General features: G+C 44.6%; 1 long non-coding RNA gene across 3 annotated transcripts in view; it reads left to right on the top strand.

The window, feature by feature from the left end:
- Positions 1-24594, top strand: part of LOC307199337 — a 97016-nt gene that overhangs the window by 69490 nt on the left and 2932 nt on the right. The gene's annotated exons all lie outside the window — the stretch shown is intronic.

Below are 24594 nucleotides of genomic sequence, written 5' to 3'. Positions count from 1 at the left end.
TAAGAACTGCAATTACAATAAAGCTATTATTTAATCTGAGCAGTGTGAAGGCAGCAAAGAGACGTCTATGGAATTACTAGGCAATGAGGTTACAACTCTATAAAACTTCATGATGCCCATTTATCGGAAGGCAGTCTTCTGTTCATAGCAATACCTCCAGTAGTGGCAGATGTTCACTTCTTCAGGCCCATGCAGGAGCCCATACACATTTAGCCACACTAGCTGAGATGTTCTTCTAGCTTAGTGAGCATATATCTCAGGTACTAAAATTGCCTTTGGTGGAAACCAAAGGCTGGATATATTTCTTCACTGAAGTTATTAACAGAAGAAACTGGACCAGTAGTGATTAATTGTCAGCTACTACCACTACTTATATTGTTGCTAATAATGACTGGAGTGTGTTACAGTGTTTACCTTCTCAACATCAATTGCCGCCACTGTTATAACTCTTTGTCAAGTTTGTATTATAGGCCAGTGTCTGGAAGTGAAAAATGACTTAAGTGTGTTCTAGTGTCATAATGCAAAACAGAAACATGTTTATTTGTAAAGGCATATACAAACATAAACAGTAAATATTATTAGTACAAACTACATGTGCCAATAACATTTTTTTAATGTACTCTTACCACTGTAAATGCAAAAGCAACATTTTCATTTGTGTCTAGAGAGAGAAAGGTGTATTAGTCTGTTGCAACAAAACCAACAGTCTTATTTCTGCATTCTAGAAATAACAAAACAATACATGGACCAAACTTGACATCAGAAATGCCAATATCCAAAGACCAATGGGGGCACTTTTCAACCTCTTCAACCAACTGTATCTGGTAGCCATCCTTGAACAAATAACATCAAAGGGAGACTGCTAATTATAATTCATCAAGTGGTTCAATGTGAATTGAATTGGGGCACTTTTTATATTTTATTTTATTTTATTTTAAAAATCACACTACCAGTGATTTACCAATATCAGTATGTCTGTGTTATCAACAATGAATGGTTTTTGGCTTGTTTTGGTAGTTTCGTAATCTGGTGTGTAAGTAAGTAAGTAAGTAAGTAAGTAAATATCCTTTTTGCTGACTGAACTAATATTCCTTCCCAGAAAGAAGAGATTCAAAGTATCTAAATCTTATATCTTCACAAATGGTGCATACAAACAAATAATACAGTAAGTCCTCCTCTACTTCTCCACATAAACAATTTATCAGTTTAAGAGGAATTTCTTATAGTAGCCAGTAAAAAAGGTAAAGGGACCCCTGACCATTAGGTCCAGTTATGGCTGACTCTGAAGTTGCAGCGCTCATCTCACTTTATTGGCCGAGGGAGCCAGCGTACAGCTTCCGGGTCATGTGGCCAACATGACTAAGCCGCTTCTGGTGAACCAGAGCAGCGCACGGAAACACCGTTTACCTTCCTGCCAGAAGGTATTTATCTACTTGCACTTTGACCTATTTATCTACTTGCACTTTGACATGCTTTCGAACTGCTAGGTTGGCAGGAGCAGGGACCAAGCAACAGGAGCTCACCCCGTCACGGAGATTCGAACCACCGACCTTCTGATCAACTAGTCCTAGGCTCTGTGATTTAACCCACAGCGCCACCTGCGTCCCATAGTAGCTAGTAAAGATGGCTTAATACATTTTCCGGAAACAGAAAAGATGTAAAATAGTAATCATATGCTCCTAACAGCACATTCTAATTCTGGATTAATTGATCTGGAATGACTACCACCTTCAATTGTGCCATCACTATAGTAAAGCCACCACTTCACAAACAAATATTTATTCAAAAATTGGAAACAAAGCTGTGCTATTATTTCACTACTGTGCATGTACTAAGCAGTTGCTTGAAAACACGCATTAAATGGCCTTCTCACTTTTTTGCCCTAGTATTAACTATACAAATTCCATTTACCCTGCTTGGACAGGGGGCGGAGCATGTAGTTCTTTTGTTTACAACAAAGTTTGCTGTCAGTATTTGGACTCTTCTACTGCAACATCCATCCTATAGGTTGCAGGAAAGTGTATGAAGTTATTTCCTTGAGAAAACTGACAGCAGCCTCTAGGCTAAACTTTTGATCCGCCAGTTTTCTGCCATTTTCAAAACAGCAAAGATTTGCAGTTCTATGTGCCCTCATTGCTTATGATGGCAGATCTGCAGGAGGGAAGGGCCTGAAACAAAACTGACAATGTGACAGACAAAATGGGCAAACAGAGCACAATTTTTGAACCGAATTGTCACTTATTTAAGGAACAGCAGTATCCACAAATATGAGTATTGAATTGTACTGGACTAAGTCTGTTCGGAGGCATAACTTAAGAAGGTATGTAATTTCATAGGCGAACAAAGGGATTAATTAATGTACAAAGAAGTCAAGATTTTTATCACCACTGTCACAATTCTATGCATTTCTACTCAGAAGCAAGTCCTACTGAGATGAATTGGACTTACTTCTAGATAAGTGGTCTAGGGTTCTAATCTTATGTATTGTCTTTCAGAAATATTCATGGGTAGAGGTTTGATATTTATTTATTCATCTATTTTACAACTTTATGAACAGTCCAAGACCAAAAACAGTATACAAGAAGACTGTACACCCTGTGTACCTACTGTACGTATGCTTCAGTTACTGCCACTATCTTATGAAAATGATTCAAAAACCATATCAAAAAATGTATGGAAGGGTTCTTACACTTAACATTTAAGGAGCATGCAGTATTAATATGTGTGGTGCTAGCCAGGATGGAATTTAGGGCAGGTGACCCAGGCATCCACCTGGAATACAGAGTTTGTAGGGGCTGTCATGGGCTATTATGCACTCAACAACTGAAACACATAATACAAAAACTTTGTATGGCATGGATAAATACAGATTATAGCACCTAGCATGCAAACACCTGCCTTAAATGACTGGGATAAATCATGCATGCTAACTGTGACTCAAAGTTGTAAAATGGGCTACAAATGAAATAGAAAACAAGTTATTCAAAAGTTTAACAGATGGAGAAGGTGCCAAAAACTGCTTCTTGCTTGCAGCGCCATTTCCTCTAGAGCTGGGTCTGAGGTTAGCACTAAATTTAATAGTACCTGGTGTGTTTCTGAAACTCTTTGAATTGCAGTTCTCTATGCTTGCTTCCTTTTTTAAAAAATGATAACCCTTTTTCTACCATATGTGCTGAATATTAGTTGAGCTGAAAGGTAACTCATCTAGGGAGGAGAACTGTTTTAAGCGTTGGCATTGCTGAATGAGTGTTTTGCATTGTTGTAGTCATAAAAATATCACTTTAAAAGTACTTAAATAAAAATGATTTGAGAACAAGGAGCAGCAGTCCTGAAGGAGAGGCAAAGCCTTCACTCTTGTAACACTCAGCACCCCAAGTACCCACTCAAGGCAATGGATGCAAAGCATCACTATTATGCAAATATCTTTGTGTAATTTTTACTATTTCTGTGATGTTACCAGAGACATCAGGGGTAGAAGCCATAATTAGTCAAGCTCATTTTCCTTAAGTAAGTAATGTTGAATGTCAGCCACTGATTTTATTTCACTTGGTAAATAAGTTAAAATGTGTAGTTTATCGAGTAATAATAAAAAATAAACCAAAGTTTAAAAGAAAGTTTATGAAATGACTGCTCAGCTTGTTTAAATCAGTATCTGGTTTCAATGGATCTGCTCAGGCTATTTTGACGCCATTCATTTAATCACCTCCTTGCCCATGCGGAAAGACTGGGCTCCCCCCCCCCCACCCACCTTCAGAGCAATGAAATTCGTATAAACAACTTCCCAGTCATGAGGGACAAGGGATTAAGAATTATGGCTAACACAACTTGATACCTCAATGGTTGTTTTTAAAGGGAATAGAGCAGACTTTTCCAGATTTTAAAAAAACAATATTGTACAGAATTACTAACCTTAATATAATAATAAATGATTTTATTGCCTGTTGTATAAAAAAGACATTGTATAAATAAGGCAGTCTTCCAAGAATGGTTATGCTTTTTGTTTCTCAGCTGACTGTAACGCTGACTGCATCTGCATGCGTTTCACTGAAAAGAATTCAACAGAACTTTTATTACATGAAAACAACTTGCATTTGTACATTTTTCTCCCAGCCCATCATAATGTGGCACTGGATGGGTAACTCTAAGGCTGACACACGGAAATACCAGTGGCATGTAAACAGATGCCCAATGCTGCTCTGAATGCCGTTGATTTCAACAAATTTCTAGATCCTATTTTGGAGGTCCAGTTGCTAGTGTCAGAATCATCAGGGGGCTCTTAACCAAACATTGACTGTAGATGTTGGTGTTACAGCTGGTTTTCCTCCTACCAATTCCTGAATATATTTGAAAAATAAGATGTAGCACCCACCCTCAGCCTTTTCTGTACCTTAAAAACTTGCATACATTATTTGAATAGTGACTATGCATCCACAAGACTTGTATAGGGAAAGGAAAAGAAGGCAAACCTATATAAGACCATGAAATCCAACACACATTGTTTAGAAGTCTAAATAACTATTGCCTTTAACTGCTTTTTAAGGATGCACAAAAAGGAGACTTCTTCAAGAATTAAAAGATTTGTGTGTGTGTTATATTTCCTAAAGTATCTTGTGTTGAAGACCCCACCCAAGTGCCATTAAATTAATAAAAAGCAGCTTTTAGAACAGGTATTGCCCCCACTGCAGAGCATCTATGGTAAGTATGCATCCAAGGGTGCAGCTAAGAGCTGGGATTAACCAGGGTAGGAAATCAATGATATTGACAATAAAAACACATAGCTTCTCTGCTGAAACTCTGCTTGACAGTGTTGAGTCTAATTATATAATCAGACCAACAGGACATATTTTGCCTTTGGTTGTGCCTTAAAAACCCCATTAAAATCAATGATGGCACAGAAGCACATTATGATGGTGATGTCAGGAAGGTTTCAGCAGAGTCTGAACTGAGGAAACTCTACTGAAAGCTCCTGGGTGGTGAGCAGTGCTCCTCTTATTTGACTCAGTTGAACACCATTTATAGTTAGGATATAGTTTGGAACCAATTGTGCTTCGTGGGGAGTGCAGATTATGGTATAATATCAGTATCAATGTTTTTAAAAGGAAGAGCAAAAACAAAGTAAAAGACACCACACATCCAAACCCCCAAGCTCAGTGTGCAAGACTCTGTTGCAAATTTTATAAGTGGTGTTGTTCATATTTATTTGTTGCATTTTTACACTAAGGTGTCTCAAAACGACTTGCACATTGTTGGATGTTTCACATGCCCCATTAAAATCACACTGTCACCACCAACCAGCCTTTTAAAAGGCTTTTCTGGCATGATACCCTCACAAGCCCTGATCTGGTGCCAGTAGCACAATATCTCATTCCCATGTAATGGCTGAGGGTAGTCTTGCTGCAGGGGACAAACACAGTGTTCCCTGCAACTTGTAATAACAGAACTACATATGTGCTGCTTTTTAAATTGTGGGAAGAACACAGCCTGCAAGGAATTGTTTAGATATTAAATACAAATAAAGGGTCTTGAAATAGTTGGACAGAGCAGTGGATAGCTTGGAGATTTTCTAAGCTATTGCTGGATGAGTTTAAGCTGAGATGTAGTGATTGGCCCAAGGCTATTCAGTAAGCTCTATGGTTGAGTGGAAATTTGAAGCCGAGTCTCCAAGGTCCTAGTTTGAAACTCTAACCACTACCCCACATTGGCTCATACACATGGGCAAAATGGAAACCAACGTTTTGGAGCTCATTATTTTACTGGATTGTGAGCACAAAAGGGAGATGATGATGATAAAATTAATTTGCTTAAGTGCTTGAGATACAGTGATCTAAAACCCTGATGACAAAAACTGATTGCAGAGTTTTATCTCCCACATATTGAAAAGTTACCTGTTCATTTTAAAAGATCATAAGATTAAACAAAGGAAAAGAGAAAGAAATCAGTTTGTTTGCCTTCAAAATAAGCTAGAGCCTTTGGCTACTCTGCCATCGCTCTTTATGACTTCTGCTACTCATCATTTTGGCCTGGTTAAAAACTTCCTTCAGATATACTATGGCAGGGCTGAGTCAACACATTTTGTTGCCAGAAATGGACAATGATGTCCTCTCTATTCTGTATACAAAGCGAACCAGTTTGGCAAATTAATCTTACTTCAATCCTTAGGAATGGGACAGAATTTTCCACCACACCCAAGACTTAGTTCAGGAAGGCTCACACAACAGAATCTACTCTCCATCCCTCAGCATCTGCCATCTGAGGTGGCCACCTTATTTTAATGGTAGAGCCAGCCCTGTACTGTAGAGAGAACAAAGCTTAGAATGTCTACCTTCTCTTCTATACAGTTCTCAAGCATATTTCAAATACTTTATGAAAACATCCTAAAAGTTTAGAACTGCCAACTGGTTCTGAGAAGTTGCAGTCAAATATGCGTGTTTTTCAAAGATCAGTAGAAACTGGACTAAACTCTAGGGCAGGCTGGGTGCCTCTGTTCAAGCCACACAAGGGGAGGCAGCTTCAGCTCTCTTGGTCTTGAAGGGACCAAGATTCTGCATGGGTCAGTAGGTGGCATGTGAGCCCCGAGGAAAGGCTGCTGCTCTCAAGAGCACCGCACAATCCTTCTCCGGCAGAGCTGAGCTGAATTCTTGAGAGTGCATTTAAAGATGATGTAACAGACACATATGAATTGCAAAATAGACCCTTGGGGGATTATAGACGCAAAATGTTACATGATAGTGTGTTTATGTATGAGTTTGACTATAGAAGCATAGCTAGCATTGCATATGTATAGATGTATACGCTATACCGGGCTCCTCCATTTATGCTTTTGCACAGGGAAAAGACCTGTCATCCTGAGGGGGAAGTAAATGAGAAGCATACAGCCAGGCAATGGAACCTCTACCTGCTATCACTCAGCAGCTCCCCTGAAACAGCATGGCTGCTGTTTGTATTTCATTCCTATCTGCCCTTAGACAGATAGGAATAAAAAGTGGGAATAAAAAGTGTGCAGTGTGGCAACAGAACACAAAATAGGAGTGTAACAGAACAAAAGGTGATGGGAACGATGGCCTAATAGGGTTGGGGATATACTATCCTAGAGCAATGCTAGGTGTCTGAGGGTGAAGATCAAAAACAGCTCCAGTGTAAATGTATATGACTTACGGTACTTTTCAGGCAATCTACTTCAGGGATTCCTGTGGAGCAATGGTTCCCAATTAGATAAGTACTGCAGACCCCCTGTTTTTCAAAAGCTAAGCCATCGACCCCATTTTTCAAAAAAATGATATCTCTATAGTAGCTTTTGTTGTGAATGGTGCCCGGGGGGGGGGGGGGGAGGGGGTCCATGGACCACCAATTGGAAACCATTGCTGTAGAACAAATAGCAGCTAGAAAGCAAATAAATGAAATAAATAGTCATGTACATGTGCACTGATAACCTCAAGGCTTGATTACAATAACATTCTTTATGTGGGGCTGCCCTTGTATCTGGTGAGGAAGCTGCAGTGCAGAATGCAGCAGCCAGACTGCTCATACGAGGGAGAGAGAGAGAGAGAGAGAGAGAGAGAGAGAGAGAGCGCACTGCACTGATTGCCAATTTGCTACCAGGCCAGGTTCAAGGTATTTGGGATAATTCACAAAGCCCTAACCACTTGAGCCTAAAGTACCTTAAGGGCCCTCTTGTTTCCTGTTGCCCCACCTCAAACACTGAAATCCGAAGGGACACTTCTGGTGGTTCTCCACCCCGAGGTTCAGCTGGCCTTCACTAAGGACGGAGCCTTTAGCGTGGCAGGCCCTGCCCTACCAGTAGAGGTGCAGCAGGCAAGATCAGTCTCCTCTTTCAGATGTCTTTGAACATCTGCCTATTGTTTAGGTAGGCCTTTGCAATATGAATTTTCTCTTTTTAGCCAATCAGTATTTACTAATTTTTATGGATGCCTTTTGCCGATTTCACTATTATATGTTTTATATATATTATATGGGTATATTTTTATGAAAACGTGGATTATAAACAAGTAAATAAGTAATTTTTAAAAAGAAACAAACAGGAACTTGTGTGAAAATGGAAAGATAACAAGCATGAGCATAAGCGTTTGAGGCAATATTTTAAGCTGGTTTATGAACATTTAAATAATAAATTGCAGCACACCTGAGTGCCACCACCATCAGGCGCAGAATATTGGAGATGGAGGCAGAAAACACCACACGTGCCTCTTTCCCTTAAAGCTGCAGCCACAATTTGTTGCCCTTTCGTGACACCCAGCCCAGGCTGCCAGAGGAAGAGGCTCCCCAGCGGGCTTGCTTGGCGCTCAGGCCGCCGGCTGAGGCGGGAAGAAAGGGCTGCGTTGGCGCCATTTTCCTCCCCCTTGGCTGGCCTTAATGAGGCCAATTATTACTTCAAGTGAGGGAGCTGTTGGGGGCAGGGAGACCTGGACCTAGTACAGTTTCTAGCTGTGGGGCAGCCTTGGCTGGGCAAGGAGCAAGGAAGGAGCCAGGTAGCCTCTTCGTCCACCCTCGCGCCCAGGGCGAGGAGGGGCCGCAGTCCCCACCTCAAGTCGAAGCGAAGAGGCGGAGTAGGAGGAGGAGACTAGGTCGCCCTTAAGGCAGTAAGGGAAGCAGGCCTGTCCCTGGTCGGTCGCCGTCGCCTCCTTCCCTCTTCCTGGCCCGCTCTTTTGACGTTTGCGGGCGGGCGGGGCGGGGCATGGAAGTTGTCTTTTGTCTGGCCGGGGTCAGACGGAGCTGTTTTGTTCGATAAAGCTTTAACGCCTCGTGAACACGCAGAAAAGGCCGAGCCCAGCTGCACTCTGGCCATCGCCATTGCTGGGCAGCTTTTAAAACAAGGCAACCCTCCCCACACAGCCCGCTCCCAAAGAAAAACCACCATTCAACCACCGGCTGGCTCTATCCCTGCGAAACCTCCAAGTTCATACCTCGCCCAGCTTCCTGTTAAGTTAACCAAGAAATGCCAGGCGAGAGAAAAAGCACACCATAGGAGACAACTCCTAGGGGTCGAGATCCGTTCGCCTCCCCCCCCCCGCCCCAATAAACGATTTGAGGGCTCCCCCTCCAAAATTGATGGGCATTGCCATTCAAAGGGGGGGGTGTGCACTGCGTCATGTGATCGATTATGCGAGACGTGGCTCACCTGCCCCCCCCCCGCAATATTTTATTCCACTTGGCACCCCTGGACAGGTGGAAGTGGAGACGTGCAGGGTGTGTGTGTTAGGGGTGTGTGGAGAGAGGAAAGCAGTGCCCTCTTCCTGGGGAAAAGACAGAAGGTGGCCCATTTCAGCAGCACTGTGGGCTTCATTGTCTGCAAAAATGCGCCTGGCTCGTAATGCTCCAGTTGGCAAGGAAGCCGGGCGGCGGCGGCGGGAGGAGAGATGCATCTCCTGCAAGACGCTCTTCCGAATGGTTTATTTAAACAACCCAGAAGGAGAGGAGTACGGGTGGGAAAGCGGGGTTTCCTCCAGCCAGGCTCCTTATGAGCTGGTGTGAAGGATATTTCCCTGTTTGGCTTCTGCAACGGGCGACCGCCAAACCAAATAAGTCAAGGGGGGGAAGAGGAGGCAGGGAATTGAATGTGGTCTGCGTACGTGTGTGTTTTTGTCTGCAGCGAAGTTTCCCTTGAGTGGTTTCATTTGGATTCTGTCTAGCCTCGCAGGCTCCATAATTCTTAAGACCTCCAAGCCTGCACCACCACTGCCCCAAGGAAGAGACCCTTCCCCAGCTTTCTTGAGCTATGCCGACTGAAAAGGGAGAGAGGGAGAGGGAAGGAAGGAGAGAAAGCTTAAAGCAATATGTGTATCCTGTAAAACGTCCATTCAGAAGTATGTCATTAGAATGCACGGAGATCATAGGTTAAATATTTCGACAAGGTAAGTAGGATAAATGGCCAGGGATATGATCTGGTATATTTGAATATCATTCTTATTTAATGTGTTATATAGCTGCAGACAGGAAAGTGGCTAGCGTTGCTTCCGTCTGAACATGCTTGTGGGTGCCTAGGACAGCGTTTCTCTGTGCCCAAGGAAAATATTTTTATTTCATTTTTATTTATTTTGGCGGGGGGGGGATAGGGAGCGAGAGCGGAAAATCCTTTGCAAATAGAAAAGAAGACCTTTGCAACCAGAGCATGTTTTTAAAAACGCTGTCTGCAGAGAGGAGCCCAGGGGATTGGCTCGTTGGGCCTTTGTTGATGCCTCTTTGCCCCCTGGCGGCCGTTCGCTGTTAGGGCAAGAGGAGGCCTTCAGTTAAGAATTCCAGAAACCCTGCAAAGTGGGATCCGCACCGCACTTGTCGTCATTGTTTTGGCTGCTTGCAGTTTAACACCCAGCTGGAAATTTAGAAGGCAGACCGTTGAAATCTAATGGTCGCGGGCGGGCGAGATATCCTACCTCTCTCTCTCAGATGAAAAAGCGGATGCTTTCCTTCAGAACTTCGTGTCTTTAAACAATTCCCCCCCCCCTGTAATAATAATCTTTGTTTCTGTTTGAATTTACGTAAATAAAACGGTATGTGGGACTAAACAATATTTCGAACGTTTCACGCCGCATAATTCTGGAAAAAGAAAGAAATGTCTAACTTAAACTGCATCCAAATAAAGTGACGTTGGCTGTAGTCACCTGGAAGTAAGTCCCACTGAATTCAATGGGGCTTACTTCTGAGTAGGCCTGTATAAGATAGCGCGGCGAAGCTGCAATTCTACTCACACTTCCTAGGAAGTAAGTCACGAAGAATTTAGTGAGACTTCCTTCTGAGTAGACATCCTTAGGGCAGCCCCACCTTTGCTTCCAATTAAGTTTATCTGTAAGAAATGGGACTTCCGATGACACTTGTGCATTTTGGGCCTCGACTGTAAGCGGGTTTGTTTGGAAGTTGTTTCTTCATTTTATGCAAGAAATTTCGATGCTGCCTGCCGACATAAACAACCCCAGGGCGGTTTACACATACCCGTTGCAACCACTGCGCCTTACTTCCAAGTAATGGTTTAGAATGCGGCGAAAAAAATGGAAAATTTATGTTTGCAGGAGGGTAAATGTATTTGAAAGTACAAAAGTGACCCTGACAAAGACACGTTTGCTTGCTGTTTCAGAAAGGTTTTATACTGGTGTTTTTATTTTCCATAGCGAACATTGTGATGATATATGGGATAATAAATGTGCGAATCAAACCAAGTGGCCTTTAATATATGCCGGGTGTCATTCAACAGAGTCAACCCCAGAGAAGACCCATTGAAATCTATGTGTCAATTTAAATCAGTGGGTCTACTCTGAGAATGGGTTTGTCGGATACCACCCAGTGAGTTCAATTTTCAGCTGCGACCCCAATAATCCACATAGTCAACATTATTCCAGCCCAGTCCTATTAACACGCTTACTCGGAAGTAAGGCCTGCTTAATTCCTCCAGACTTGCCTTGAGGAAACGAGTAGGATCGGGATACAAACCAATTTACGTGGGGTGCAAACGGCACAGGCGGACCACGGGCCCAGCCCCACCGCCTGGGAATGATTCTCCCTAGCCAGCTCAGGGGAGGCCAACTCAGGTCAAAGTTATCATCCGCAAATGGAGAGTGGAGCGAGCTGATGCAAATTCGCATCCGGTTTAAAGAGCTTCAAGGAGTCCGGGGAAAGAAGAGAGATATATAGGTATCCCCTTGCCATCCTGAACCCACTTCCCCGCGGAACTTGCAGCCAACTTGCTGCGGCGTGCAGTGGCGTAGCGTGGGGGGTGCAGGGGGGGGGCGGGCCGCACCGGGCGCAACTTCTGGGGCTAGGGCAAATCCACGGGTTAGGGGGCGCAAATCCACGGGTTAGGGGGCGCAAATCCACGGGTTAGGGGGCGCAAATTACTTGCCTTGCCCCGGGTGCTGACAACCCACGCTACGCCACTGGCGGCGTGGAGAGCAAGGAGATCAGACTGTGCCGGGGCTTCCTAGGCTCGGAGATCTAACGGAGGCACTTTATGTAGATCACTCGGCGTGACTCTCCGTCTCCCCCTCCCCTTTATTAACTCCTGCTGCCATAGGCTTGCGCCATTTCGGAGTGCCTCCCTTAGCACACCGACCGACCTGTGTGCCTGCTCACGTACCTACCTTCTTGGGGCCTGTGGCAAAGGAGAGAGACGCAGTTCTCCTCCGTTGCGCCGGACAACACCCTCGAGCAACTCGGGCTAGGTGGCTCCCCCCTCCGGCTGCTTTCCTTGCTGGAGACGCTTGACTGCTGGGGGCAACATTTGGCAAAAGTCAGGGCTGCGCGCAAGCTCGCAGATAGCGCAGGCCAGCCGCCGCCCCCTTCATCTTTCCCCACCGACCCCAATGGATGGCCCCCAGCCCCCTCCCCACCTGCCGCAGGTGGGCGCATCTCCCCCGTCCTCCCTGAGCACGGCTTCCTGGCTCCAAGTTCAATACTATGGGTGACATTTTAATTTTCTCTCTCCTGCCAAGCCGGGGAGCTTTGCGCGTCGCAGGGACAAAGCTGGCCAGGGTCACGGCGCCGCGGCCTGCTCTGTCAGCCCGTCCCGAGGCCTCGGATTGACGGACGTCTTTATCTGACACCGCCCCCCCCCCCAGCAGCTCCAGCTCCTCTCCCCGACAGGCCCTACCTGAGGAGCCAGGCCGAGGATGACACGGGGGTCGATCGGACGAGCCCCGGATTTGGGGGCAGTTGGAGACAACGAGAGATGGATCAATTTTTCCTCTATCTATGAACCCACCAGTCCACGTTCTCTCCTCTCCTGCAGACAGCTGGCTTCCTCATTTCCATCCCTCATTGGCCTTCACTGCCCTCCTGGGCCACAAATTTAGGCGCATTTCCTGACCACGTTGCCGCTTGCACGCGCGGATCTGGTTAGGTGGAGAAGGCTTAAGTGTGGGCGAGGCCACTCCGGGCCACAGGTGATCCCAGTCCAGTATTTCAGAATGCCACGGCCCCCCCTTCCAAGCATTTCCCCCTTCACTTCGAATTCCCCTCGCCAATACTTCCCAAGTTCTGTATAGTTCCAATAATTGATTTTTTATTCAAGACAGCCTGCAACTTTGTACCAACTTACCTGGGAGTAAGCAACTGAACTCCCATAGAGTCCCATAGACTTGCTTCTGAGCATACATATTTTGATTTATCCCTCTGCTTTATTATCAGTGCGGCAATGACACACAGAGGCACCCTAGATAGGTTTACTCGGAAGTAACCACCGTGCTCAGCAGCAGCCTTGATTTTGGAGGAAGAGGAGGGACTATCAGCCAATCATGGGGAAGGAATATGGTACTACATGCTGGGGGGCATGGGCATAGTCAAGGGGGGGGGCAGCTGCCCCAGTGCAAATCAATACAAAATAATTAACTGAGGTTCTGCCCCCAACATAAAGCCTGCCCCCCGACATAAATCCTGGCTACGCTCATGTTGGGGAGGGTAGAGAAAATAATGCCCATTTCCTCCTATCGTTCCTGATCTAAGTAAACCGATTTCATTCCTCTGCTCAGCTGAATGAAGAATCTCTGGCTTTGTTTCAGACAAAAAATTAATCAGCTTTTATGCTTCCTTTTGCTGATTGGATTCACAAATACGAACGATGTACATGTTAATAAAGCAGGAAAGCTGAATAAAAATAACAATTGACCTGATAGCTAGGGTGTGTCTTAGGAAATTTGGATAGTTAGGAACTTTGGAGTCTCCTATGGACTCCTAGGGAACGCCTAACCTTCCCTTTAAAAACACTTAAAAGTGTTTGGCTTTCACTAGATTTGGTTCTTTATTTTGATTTTTCCTTCATCGTTTGTCTACAAAGGAGTGGAACTTGGCAAAATTATGATGCAAAGTATGCATCCGGACAGTTAATCGTCCCTTTAAACAGCTGGATTCAGCTTCAATCGGTTCATTGGAAATAAATCGGTTTCTTTGGTCGCATTTAACCGTGTTATGACACGAGACGACAAAAAGAGGCTGGAGATGTACAACGTAGTCATTTATGAGAAGATAAAATCTAAGACCTTCGCTTTGAGAAGGCACCGAGTGCCATCCTCTTGAATCCATTATTTTGTGAAGATGGTGAACCAAACCGCTCTTTTGCTTTTTGAACAGCACTGGAGAGGGAGAGAAAGAGAGAGACGAGGATAACGACTCGATACTTTTACTGAGCAAAATAAAATCTATGCCGCTCCTTGGGAAAGGGCCTCCATAAAGTTGGGGAACGTCTAGAAGCGAATGGGGGTCACCCGGTCCGAGCAGAGGCGCTTGCCTTGAGCAGCAGGCGGGTTCTGTCGATACTACTGAACTGCGGCTGGGGTCGATACAGTAGGTTTGCCTTGGCAGGGCGAAGAACTTATCAATAGGGATTACGATCAAGTGTGTGGCGAGGTAATAAGGACGACTCTGTTGGAGCGCGGGCTATCAAACGGCAACCCTTACTCCAACTCCCCCCCCCACCCGCGATGGGGTGTGCACATCCAGAGACCTATGAATATTGGATGTCTGCTACATTCAGCCCGGCTGCTCTTACTTTCAGGACTCTTGTTGGAGCAGAATTTTTCATCAACCTGCTGATGACATTTCATTTCTTGTTGCCCCTTATGGGGAAGGGGCCCCGCGGAAACCCACACAATTCAGGGACCCAAGGGGCAAAGTTTGGATCCCGAAGTTTTTTTTTAATTGCCCATTTTTATATTTATTTTTAAAAGAACTGGTTCCACCAAATACTCTACTTTTTCCATCATTAAAGTGCCTGAACCTTTCACATTGCCACACCAGCTTGCCCTTGCGCGCGAGGGAGGGGGATTGAGCGCATCTAGGAGGAATCCCTTTTGAAACCGCATCCAAGCCACTTCCCCTGGGTAGTCTAAAAGGGGCCGGGGAAGTCGCTCATTGAATATGCACTGTAAAAGTTTAACCGTGGTTGCAGCCGTGGGTTCAAAATTGCAAAGTTAAATATTTGTTTTTAATTTTCTGGCTCAGAAATTTTAACTACCAGTCAGGGTTCCTCCTGCGGCTGCTCTAATGGGCTTGCATAAATAGTTTTGTTATTACCACTTGTCTGCTAAAACAACATTGGCTTCGCATCCTGACACATCGTATTTAAAATCCTGGCAGCCGGGAGAAATCTCTCATCTCGGGTGTGCGTGTGTGTCGCGGGGTGGGGGGAAGAATGGAAATGAACTTGCTTCCGCATTGAGGGCGGAGGAGGGGAAGGAAGCTAGGTTGATAAATTTATATAGCCAGTCCGAAAAATTAACAAAACACACCGCTTCTATTAGTTTTTAATTAGGGTTTGTGATTTTCGACATGTTTAAAGGACAAGACTGTGTGCTTATGGAGAAATATTTCAGCAGGAAATTTATTTGATTAAATATATCTGCTGTGGGGTGAGATCCTGACCAATTGAAATGGAAATAGGCAGGGGCGACTTCCACTGCATCCAGTGGGGCTCAGATTACACCGAATAAAGGCAGTCTTTTAAAACATTTTAGAGCGGTTGTCGAATGCCTAAATTCACTATTAGAAATCGCCAAAAAGGCACTCTCATTCCACCGGCGTTTTAGGCGAACTCTTCTAACTGTACCTCCTGGGCAAATATGGGCTCCATCCTTAAGACATTACTTAAACGCTTTGTTTGAATTTCGGAACGAATCTGGTGTGCACAAGAGGCATGGGAAATGTAAGGGTTTTGCTTTGGTATTGTATTGCCATTAGAGATGCAAAAGCAATGCTTGTGGACAGGTTCTCAACTCAGGGGACACTTCCTCCTCCAGGGCTTGGGCGCCCTTCGGACAAGAAGGGGAGCTGCTCACGAGTAATTCCGGTTGAATTGTGCCCCTGGCCAGTGGCAAAAATCTCCCTCTGATAAGAATGGGCCGCGGCTGCACACTTGATTTGCTTATTAAACTTAACTACAATATATATACATTTCAAAGCAACAAATTCGTTTACTGTGTACTCAAACAACCATTGTACAGTACAGTAGTAGAAGTTTCCACTGGGAAGCAACCAACTCCTCTCCAAATCACTCCTTCCAAGGCTTGCGCTTCGTTGAACTAAAGTAATTTACAGTTGACTGGCCCTGCTTCGGATGGCGCTGTTGGCATTTTCCAGAGGCCCCGGGCTTTGGGGCGGAATCTGGCACGCACCAACCAGTGGCGTAGCGTGGGTTGTCAGCACCCGGGACAAGGCAAGTAATTTGCGCCCCTTAACCCGGGGCAAGGCAAGTAATTTGCACCCCCTAACCCGTGGATTTGCGCGCCCTAACCCTAACCCCCAGATGTTGCGCCCGGTGCGGCCGGGCCCCCCTGCACCCCCCACGCTACGCCACCGGCACCAACTGTATGTCTGTATACCTCAAGCCCAGTTGAAAAGCTAAGAAAAGAGAGGTTCCCCTCTGCTGATAGTTGCGCAGCAGTTCTGAATCTCCGGGAGCAACCATGAGTTGCAACAGGGTTTCTAAGGAGGAAAAGTGGTGCCTTCATTTCGACTAGGATATTGGGCACATGCGGGGAGCGAGAGTGGGGAGAACAGTTAAATGGTTAAAATGCCCGTTCCGTTTGCACGCACGGGCTGGGGTGTCCAGTCTTCCCCTCCTTTTCCGCAGGGCAAGACGCTGCCATACTGTCGATTCTTTTCGAAGCCGGAAAACCATTTGCTTTTAAGACTTGCTTAAGACTTGCTTAAGACTGTTGTCTTTCTGCTCCGCCCGGTTTGATCAGCCGATTCTACCGGCCTTTTCCAAAAGCTGGCGGCTGTCATCAAATGCTGGGGGCCCCTCACCCCGATCCCGGCAAGCAGAGCAAGGGACCCCCTTGCTTTGGCCAAGTCTACTGGGCAAGCTTTCGGACTGCGCGTTCTTCTTCGCGCACAACCGTGATGGAGATGAGCACTTGTTTTAAGACGCTTTTAAAATACAGTCACAACCACTGGAGCCAGATGCCCAAGACATGCCAGGCAGCTGCGGTTCTTGCAGCTCTACGCGCCAACAGCGCCACTTCCCTCGCTAGCTATGGCGGCTTCTCGCAGAGGCCAAGATCCAGGACCCGGTTAAGCCCAAGTGTCTCGTTTCCAAGGCGCGTGTGACACACCAGTGGCATTCCCGAAGGCAGTGAAGAAAGGGGCTAAAAAGCGATTGTTTGGGGGAGAAAGCCGGCTGCCCAAATCCGTACTGCGTCTGCTATTGGGTCCGGAGTAACACGTCGGACAACGGGAGAGGGGGGGGGGACCTGCTTCGTGCTTAAAGGGTTCGCTTTCAGTACAGCAACTTTCTAGTCCTCGACTTTCAACCTACGTTTACACCCATAAGTCATGAGAGGGATTCTTTTCTTACCCTTCCGGGAGTAACAAATTAGACGGCCCTGACTCCCGCAATGCTTTAATCCGAGGCTTGTTTGCTACTCAGCCGTCAGTTCTGATCTTAGTAAAATCCCTGTTCTTATAATATACAAAAGGGGAAGTGAAAAGGGCCCTTTTGGGGATGGGGGGTATTATCCCAAGCAACCCAGTGACCTAAGCCTCTGCCTCCCTCCTCTTTCTGTGTCTCTCCCCACCCCCGCCCCCCGCCCCAGCTCCGTATCCTTTCCTAGGTCAGTGTGCAAAACGAACTATTAGGGGAAGCTATTGATCGCCCATCGCGAGGGCTCCCCTTCCCTATTCAGCCGGCCCGGCGTAATGAATTCGTCCATTTGAAAACATTACAAGGAATATTGGAGATTGACTGGGAGAGGAAGTGACACTTGACCCCTTTCGGATCCAGCCGCACCCGGCAGCAGAGGAGAGGGGAAAGAGCGCTTTCAAAATACGAGTCTACCCTGCTGGGAGGCAGCAAGCGCGCCGCCGATCTCTCCCCTTCCCTCACTCCCTCGCCGCCGCCTTTCAGTCAGAGCTAGTGAGTCGGCAAAGCTCAGCAGTCCTGGGTCGGGAAAGGCGGCTGCAACAATGCGCGGCCCAACAACAGCCAAACCGCAGAGAGAGTGTGTGGTGGCGGCGGCGGCTGGGTGGAAGCACTTTCCGCTCCCACTCCCCAGGATCGTAGCCAGTTCTGGATGGGGCGCCGCTCTTGGCGCAAGAAATGCACGGCCGGGCATTCAGAGAGCAAGAAACCCAGAAGCCTGCGGAGCAAGCGATGGCTTCCCTGAGTCACCCCAGGAAGCGGGGGCATCACTGCCCGCAGAAAGGAGGCGGCAACTTGGCTCCTGCCTCTTTGCTGCAGGGAAGAGCGGCTCCTCCACTGGGGTGCCTGCCTGGCTGGAGGCAGAAGCCCGTGCCCTGCCTTGCACCTCACATCCTGCCAGTTCCTCGCTCAGACAAGAGGGTCTTGCTCTCCCTCCCGCCCATTACTCAGGTCGGAGTAGGGTTGCGCAGTTAAGCAGCAATCCTATACACCTAACCTGAGAATAAGCCCTATCGAACTCCATGGGGCCTGCAGAGGATTGCGATGTTGGTGGATTTAGTTTGCATCGCTCGTGGAACCCTCTCCAAGCCTTGCCTTGTATTTATGTGTATTGAAAACATGTCCAATATATGGCGACGTGGGCTGGGCTTACTTTGTAAATACGGTAATTTGGAGTGGCGCTCACTGGATTGCTTTCTAAAAATAAGGAAAGCGCACCCCAAAATACTTCAGTGAGCAAAGGACCCGGCCTGTGCTCCAGTCTGCTAGGCTTGCCAGGGTTCTGGCATCCCTTAACCGGAGATTTGTTGGGACCCAGTTTCACCCCAGATTTTGCGTCTTGGCCAGGCCTTGAGCTTGCAGCGGTTAACTACGGCAGGGAGGGAGGCGTGCAGCCACATTGCTCACATCCCAGCCTTCTGGGGCCTTTTAGCCGTTAGTGGACTACAACTCCCATCGGCCCCTGCTGGGCCTGGCTGTGGCTGGTGGGAGTTGCGCGCGCATGGACATCAACAGGCGTCGGAACTCTGTCTCCTCCTTCCAAGCAGATTTTGGTCCTCTGTATGCATCTAGCCGGGTTATCTGTGGCAGGACCCCTCTCCCTTTAGCCAATCGAAATGTCAAACTGTACGCTTAATTTTCTCGGCTGGATTTCAGATCCCTTTCCCCCCCGTCGCCCCATCTTGTCCCAGTCGCGTGGTGAACAGAGTTAAACCATTCGGAGAGGTGCACGCTCATTCCGTACTAGAGGGCTCGGATCCGGCGAGTTAAAGCGAGGTCCAGCCGTCCAATTTTGTACAGTCAGAAGGACGCAGGTTGAATTTGTTAAAAGAACATCCCCCCGGTGCTGGTTTTCTTTAAAAAGTAAACAAACACTCGTTTTGGCTAACATTGAATTATCCACTCAGTCTCCTACCCCCCAAAGTTATTCTGACTGAACTAATCGACATGACACCTCGTTTCGCAAAAATCCAATTAATTAGAAAGAAAAGCAGAACGTTCTCGCCTCTCTTAAGCTCTTCCCCAACCTGCAGGAGTGGCGTCAAAAGGGTATTTTTTGCTGTTGGCTAGTAATTTCAGCCCCTCTTTATCCAGGAGACGACGCCTATTCACTTCCAAGTCCAATTCAAGGTGCTCTGCCCTATCTTTAAATGCCAAAGAATATCCTTCAGAGCCGCACAGTATCCTCTACAGGGGTGGAAAACCTGTGGTCCTACAGATGTTGCAGGAGTGCACAATCTCTGACGGTGGTCCATGCTCACAGCTGGGGCTGATGAGATTTGGAATCCAGCCATATCTGGAGGAGAACCATGGGCTCCCCACTCTTGTCAAAATCTCTGAGGCCCTTTTCCTTAATGGAGGCACTTTACACAGTAACAAAGGAAAGGGTCTTTTCTGTGGTGGCACCTTGACTTTGGAATGCCTTCCCAAGAGAGTTAACCAGTGGTGTTGCCGTAACAATATTTTCAGCTTTTCATTTGCCCAGGCAGTTAAAATGGCTAAGTTAATTGTCATTGACGCCTCTCATGTTGCTAATGCATTGTGAACGTTGATGATGACGGTTTTGGATTTGTATATATGGCATGAGCAGGTTTATCCATGCCCCTTGTATACCGCCCTAGGGTCTGTTTAGATGAAGGCTGGTCTAGAAATATTTTAAATAACTTAATAATAAAATAAGAAAGTTGTTTGGTTGCTCACCAGAACACCACACCCCTGCCCAGTTTAGCTAAATATTTCGCTATGTGAATCAGCCTGTTTCTGTGACCTGAGTTATCTGACCAGGTGCCACTGGAACTTTTGAGTGCACAAGAGGAGTTAAGGTCATATTTTCTTTTTTAAAAATATATATTTTAATTAAATTTTACATAACAAAATTCAGTTTAAACATATCAATCACCTTTACATTTAGGATTCTCAGAATCCCTTGACTTCCCCCTGCCCTTCTCTGGTTTCCATTGTCCATCTCTTTTTATTCAACTTATTCTTCCCCCCCACCCAAACTTATTGTATCTATTATTAACTTTTCCAGTATATTTTGTCTTTTACAAGTATTACTCTAATCCTGCCAAAGTTTTTAACTGTTTACAATGCTCTTTTAAATAGACTATAAATTTCCCCCCATTTTTTCCTAGACTTATTCTCGTCCTAGTCTCTTATTCTCCCGGTCAATTTCACCATTTCGGCATAGTCCATCATCTTCATCAGCCATTCTTCTCTGGTTGGAACTTTGTCTTCTTTCTATCTCTGGGCCAGTAGTATTCTTGTTGCTGTCATCACATACATAGTCTTTTCTGCTCTTTCAGAATCCCTGTACCTATAATACCTAACAAAAAAGCCTCTGGTTTTCCACAAATGTTATTTTAATCATTTTTTCCAACTCATTATATATCATTTCCCAGAATACTTTTGCTACCTTGCACGTCCACCACATGTGGTAGAAAGTGCCTTCTTTTTCTTTACATTTCCAACATACGTTAGAAGCAGTTCTATACATCTTTGCTAGTTTTACCGGTGTTAAGTACCATCTATACATTATTTTCATATAATTTTATTTCAATGAGCAGCATGCTATCCAAATCTATTGTCATGACCTTCAAGGTCTAAAATACCTGTGCTTTTCAAAGTTATCCATTCCTTTAGCCAGCAGAGACAGGGCACCTCATAATACAATTTTAAATCTGGCAAAGAGAAGCCCCCTCTTTCTTTATCATCTGTTAATAATTTATATTTAATCCTTGGTTTTCTTCCCTTGCCAGATAAATTTAGTTATATCTTTTTGCCGTTGCTTGAAGTGTCCCTCCCCACTGGCCACAGGTATTGTCTGAAACAAAAACAATATTCTTGGCAATACATTCATCTTTATGACAGAAATTTTCCCCCAAAGTGATAAATTCATTCTTCCCCAAATCTCCAAATTCCTCTTTATCTCTTTCCAAGTTATTACATAGTTATCCTTAATTATATTTATGTTCTTAAGTTAGCCATACACCCCAAAATTTCACCCTTTTAAAATTGTTAATTGCGTTGCTAGTTGTAATTCATTTATACTTTTTTCAGTCATATTTTTAACCAATACTTTCATTTTTTAATTATTTAACTTAAATCCTGCTACCTGTCCAAACTTGTACATTTTATCCAACACCCTTGGTATACTCCGTTTATACTCTTTGCACCCAACTGTTACACCTTTTATTTCTTTTTCTGGTCTTATATTTCTCAACAGTATCTCCAATACTAAAATAAACATTAATGGTGACAGGGGACAACCCTCTCTTGTCCCTTTCGTAATTGTACATATTTCTGATATTACATTATTCACTAATAACCTTGGCTGTTGGTCTGTATATATTGCATCAATTCCTCTTAAAAAGTTCTCCAAAGTTCATTATCTCTATAATTTTTTTCATGAAACTCCAAGACACATTGTCAAAGACCTTCTCTGCATCCACAAACATCAATGCTGCATGCTTTTCATTCCTGACCTCCAGATATTCTATTATATCAGTTATATTCCTTGTGTTATCCTTCATCTGTTGGCCAGGAAGAAAGCTGGCTTGATCATGGTGAATTAACTCTTTAAGCACCCCTTTCAAACAGTTTGCCATAATATTGGCAAATTGTTTATAGTCATTATTCAGCAGAGATATTGGCCTATAATTTTTTTTACCAAAAGTAAATTTGTGTCTTGTTTTGGGAGTGATGTTATATATGCCTCTTTCCATTATTCAAGAATTTTCCCTGTGATCAGTATCTTGTTCATTACTTCCCTCAATGGTTGTATCAGAAAGTCCTGTAGTTTTTTATAATATTTGGCTGATAAGCCATCCAGTCCTAGAGATGCCTATTTTAGAGTACTTGATCCCTTGTTGTATCTCTTGAATCGCTATAGGTACATTTAGATCATTCATTTTTTCCTTCGGAATTTTAGGTAAATTACTTTTCATTAAATATTCTTCAATTATATCTTTATTTTCTTTGCCGGCTTGATATAACTCTGTATAATATTTCACAAATAGTCATCTAATGTCCTTCGGTTGATCTATTATTCTATCTTCTAAAGGTAAAGGTAAAGGTACCCCTGCCTGTACGGGCCAGTCGTGTCCGACTCTAGGGTTGTGCGCTCATCTCACTTCAGCGCTGTCTGAAGACACTTCCGGGTCACGTGGCCAGCGTGACGAAGCTGCTCTGGCGAGCCAGCACCAGCACAGCACACAGAAACGCCGTTTACCGTCCCGCTATAAAGTGGTACCTATTTATCTACTTGCACTTAGGGGTGCTTTCGAACTGCTAGGTGGGCAGGAGCTGGGACCGAAAGACGGGAGCTCACCCCGCCGCGGGGATTCGAACCGCCGACCATGCGATTGGCAAGTCCTAGGCACTGAGGTTTTACCCACAGCGCCACCCGCGTCCCTATTCTATCTTCTACCTCCAATTTATTTATCATATTTTGTCCTTGCTTCTTTTTTAATTGCCAAGCAAGCAAGTTCCTTGGTTTATTTGCAAATTCAAAATTTCTTTGTTTCAACCTTTTAATTTTCCATTCAATTTCTTTGTTCACTAACATTGAAAAGTGTGCCTGTAACATTTTTATGTTATGTTTTATTGTGTCCTTTCCAGGTTTCTTAATCAACTCTTTTTCATTTTTTATCATCTCCTCTATAATTTCTCCCCACCTTTTCTCGAATTCATTTTTGGTATGCACTTTGCTGAATAAAAAAAGCCTCTCATTACTGCTTTGCTTGTACCCCATACAATATTTCGTTCTGTCCCTTTATGCAAATTCAGTTCAAAATACAGTAGTCCTTCAGGATTTCCCCCACTTTTTGCATAGTTACTTGGTTGTCTAGAAGACTTTCATTTAGCCTCCACCTGAATGTGGAGTTTTCTTCTCCTTTTAACTCTGGTAACACTGGGTTGTGGTCTGATAAGGTCTTTGGTTGTATTTCGGTTCTTTTTCTCAATGTTAACTCATTTGATAGCCTTCTCAAGTCAATCTTCTGGCAGACTAATTTGGCTCTGATTAATGGGTATATTCTCTTTCAAATGGGTGTCTAAATCACCAAACATCAGTCAATTTTAAATTCTCCACCAAATTGAAAAAAGTCAGAGGTAGTCTTCGTTCTTTTGAATCCGTTTTTCTTATTGTCCTATCCATTTCTAATGAGACTACCCCGTTTAAGTCACCCATTAAAATTATTTTTTGATCCATGAAATCAAACAATTTTTCTTCCAATTCTTTATAAAATTCCAATATTTTATCATTTAGTGTGTAGATTCCAATTATCAATTCCCCCCCCCCCCAACCTTGTAATGTTATCTCATTAGCAATCATTCTTTCATCCTCGTCTTTAAATAGCTGTTTGGGGTTGTATTTGTCTTTTACATAAATCACCACGCCTCCTTTCTAGAATATTAAACACCATTTCATATCCACAGTCAAATAATGCAAACGATCAACCGCCAGGTATCAGATAGTGAAATCAAACATCATGATACTGATAACCAATATTGTGAAAACATTCAAAGAACATGGAATTTTTTTGGTATCAACCTTTATAAAGGATAAAGCAGGGTATAAATTCATTTCAGCTCCTTGAACCCCATTCAAAAGTCTATGAGAGATGCTCAAAGACAATTGTAAGGGCCTTCTGGAGAAATGATCACATTTAAATGAACTTCTCCCCTTTCACATTTAGCTGTTCCTTAAAGAAGGAAGGTGATCTGGAAAATCCCCATCGTGGCCTTCTTAGGAAGGAACCCACCACTGACCACCTGGGGAAATCTTCTGGAGCGGAACTCATATTACCTTAACTTGGGGGGAGAGAGTGATGTTTGGAAGATGTAGGGAAGCAGCAGCAGCAGCACCCCCCTCCTCTTCCCAGAGCTGAAATGTTCATTTCCAGGCTGATTAATTAGAATGATGTTGTGCCCCACCCTCCCATCATTATTAGCTACACTGGCTTCTGATTAATTAGGCACTGGAATTTGGAGTCATATATTCGTTAGCAGATTGCCTGATTTTGTTTTTCTAAAAATATCCATGGGGGACCTTTTCCTGAGGAGCTTCATGGAAATTTTCTAACACACACCTCCTTCCCAGCTTGTTTTTCTTCCTCTTTTTGCAAACTGCTTCCCCCAGCCAGCAAGGAACCATCCTAATGATTGGAGAAAGGCAACCAGTGGCTTTTGTGCTCTTGAGGCACTCAAAGTCATTTTTGTCATGTGGTTGCGGAGAG

Source organism: Podarcis cretensis, assembly GCF_951804945.1.
Source record: "Podarcis cretensis genome assembly, chromosome: 12".
In the NCBI taxonomy this organism is placed as follows: domain Eukaryota; kingdom Metazoa; phylum Chordata; class Lepidosauria; order Squamata; family Lacertidae; genus Podarcis; species Podarcis cretensis.
This window is presented reverse-complemented; position numbering and strand designations above follow the sequence as displayed.